This window comes from Saccostrea cucullata, unplaced genomic scaffold, assembly GCF_032062105.1.
Source record: "Saccostrea cucullata isolate Sc308-1 unplaced genomic scaffold, CSIRO_AGI_Scuc_v1 ctg6950, whole genome shotgun sequence".
Classification (NCBI taxonomy): Eukaryota; Metazoa; Mollusca; class Bivalvia; order Ostreida; family Ostreidae; genus Saccostrea; species Saccostrea cuccullata.
The window spans coordinates 1-2,923 of NW_026931130.1; the positions used below are offsets into that span (position 1 = coordinate 1).

Consider the following 2,923-nt stretch of genomic DNA (forward strand, 5'->3'; position numbering starts at 1 on the left):
ACTGACGTCAGACAGAAAGGAAGCCGCACGAGATTTACATGCATATTTTTCCTCCTCAGCGTCAAACACAGAGACAGATGCGCACGAGATTTGCATGCGTTTAAGACCTTCTTAGCTCCTGACCTATCGATCTGCCTAATTTACATTCAAGAGAATTGTCAAGAAATTAACTAAAGTAACTTTCAAAGGGTTATCACAGAGAAAAAAAAATTAGAAATGGAAATATTCTGAAATCAAACAAAAAATGTTCGATAAGTAGCATTTTATTATATTATTTCTATCTTTAGTATCTAAGGCAGAAATCAAAAACCGCTGCAGAAATTAAGTATCTTAGTGTAGTCTATTTGTGTGCCAAGTTATATTGAAATCATTCCAAAACTGCAGGGGGAGTAGCATTTTGTAAAATTGTTTACAGACAGACGGGCAGACAGACAGGCAAATATACTACAAAATGAAGCATGCGTCATTTATAATTTTAAAAATATCAGCTTCATTCGACATGTTTTTTAATAACTTGATAATTATATACATGTACTAGTTTTCAAAATTGATTCTAAAATAATCATTCCACAGTAATGTATTCTAGTAAAACTGATAACAAATAAAGGATGAATGAACCTTTTCTCAAAATAATATATTATTCAATGTAATGCATTCATTTGTATTCTTTGTGTTTTATATACTTAAACATAAATTGTCAATATTGATGTCTCTCTATTTCGAAATTTGGAGAAACGAAGCAGATTAAAAATACAATTATAGTGAAAATTATACATTTATTTTTCGATACGTATATCTGAAACGTTAACAGTGACATGTGTTAAGCTGTATCAAATCTAAAATAAAAATAAAGTTTGGAATATTTAAATACATTCTATATATTTTAGGTTAAGTATAAAAATCATTGTATCAAATTAAAAGGATTTTAATTGCCTGTTTGCTTCTGTATTTTCGGTAAAAAAATGGTTCTTTTAAAAGGATTTGAATATCATTTTATTTATCCCTTTGTTTGTATCTCTTTTTTCTAGCTCTCTGACTATCTGTCTCTTAAACATCTGGGGCTAAAGGAATTTCCCTTGCCTAGGTAGAAAACACAGTAAAACTTCAATAATTACCATTTATATAGCACAAGGGCATAAATAAATATTTTGACAAGTGATATCTCATTGTTCAGAAAAGGTGGATGTGTGTTTCTCTAAGATACAACAAGCGATTTCTAAATTTTATATCATTAAGGGTTGCAACTGCAACGCTTAATGATACACTAGTGTGTATCATTAAGCGTCGAATATGTCGATATTTGCTTGTTTCATTAAGCGTCGGTGTTGCACTGCATTTGTGACGCTTAATGATATAATTCTGTCATTAAGCGGCGATTTAGCATTAGCGGTTGATGATGTCAGCTATTAATGCAATAATTTATGGCATTAAGCGTTGCAATTGCAACGCTTAATGCTATTTGTATCATTAAGCGGCGTTTTATCATTAGAGGTTGCTACAGAGCACCAAAAACACATTTAAACTTGCAGAAAAGTAGTTCGTCTGCAACATGGCGAAATTGAACCATAGAGATGTTAAAGCCAAGGACAACAATCCAGAATAGGATGTAAACTACATATTTTCTGTTGTTCTGCAGCAATTTTTTATCGAGATCTGTGTTAGATATTTTCAGAAATCGATGAAAGCTGATGAGAATGTTTGGCAAAACGAAAGCGTAATACCACTGATAAAAAACACACTAGTGAGAACACATGGAAAATAGGAGGCAGCTAATTTTCGAGTAAAAAGGCGAAGTCCACCAACAAACACGCTTGTTCCGAGAACCATATCGCTGATAGACAAACAAAGAACTAGATTAAGGTGTGTGTTTTGCCTCAATGTTTTACTAAAAATAAGAGTTGTAAAAACAAGAGCATTAAGGATGAATGCTGCGCCTCCAATAAAAAAACCAACAAGGCCCGATATCAGCCGACCATTGTCCGTTTTATGTTCAGTTCCATTCCATGCCGCTAGTATAGCCGCCCTTGCTGTTTCATTGATGATGTACTCCAGGCAACCAGACATACTATCTTGTAAAATGCTGTTAAAAGCCTACAAAAAATGACAGGGAGAAATTATTTAAGTCCATCAGTTCATTCCCAAGTTTGTTAATATTCTGAATTTTTTTTCGTTTATTTCGAAGTTTATTAGTTTTTTCCCAAAGTTATGAGCTAATAAAATAACAAGGTAATTGTTTCAAGTGAAGAATTACGCACGTTACCTCTTTTTTCCCGCCTACACATTTCAGTTCGTAATTTTATACTGATGGCAATAAAAGACGTAAAATCTGTGTTGAATGCCAAATATATTAATATTTAATCACAGTGTTAAATAGTTAATGACCCCTTATTCCAGCTTTTTAAATAAGGGAGGGGGGATGTAAAAAAATATTTTCCGTTGCGATTGGGCTTTAAAGTATCACCATACATTTTTAAATCTTATTAGATGTGAATCAATGTTCGTTAGATCCTTACCTATGCTTTAGTTGTTCACCTTCTTGAAAGTGGTGAAATAAGTATTTTAATAGTTTTTGTCTTTAAAAATTTGTTCCTCTCGTTAAGCACAAAAATCTTTGATATGATATGATATTTTACTTCGAATATTGCAATATACTGCGGTATTTTGCAGATATATTAACGTTAATAAATTTGAATAAAAACTAATAAATTGTAATTGTTTTATAAATTTCAGAAGAACTCTTTACTCTTTCATAGAAAAATATGACACCACAACTACTTACCGACCACTTTACTGTAAATAAAATTGAAATAACAGTTAAAATGATAAGAAATAAAATAAGAAAAGTGTTTGCTCATTAAAAACCTGGAATTCTGTCAATTAGCAATGCTAGGTAAACACAAAACAATAAATCAAACTTATTAGG

General features: G+C 31.5%; 1 pseudogene; it reads right to left on the reverse strand.

Annotated features, from left to right (window-relative positions):
• Nucleotides 1–1,495: 1,495 nt before the first annotated feature.
• LOC134231519 (uncharacterized) lies at nt 1,496–2,064 on the reverse strand (annotated as a pseudogene).
• Between the last annotated feature and the right edge of the window lie 859 nt (nt 2,065–2,923).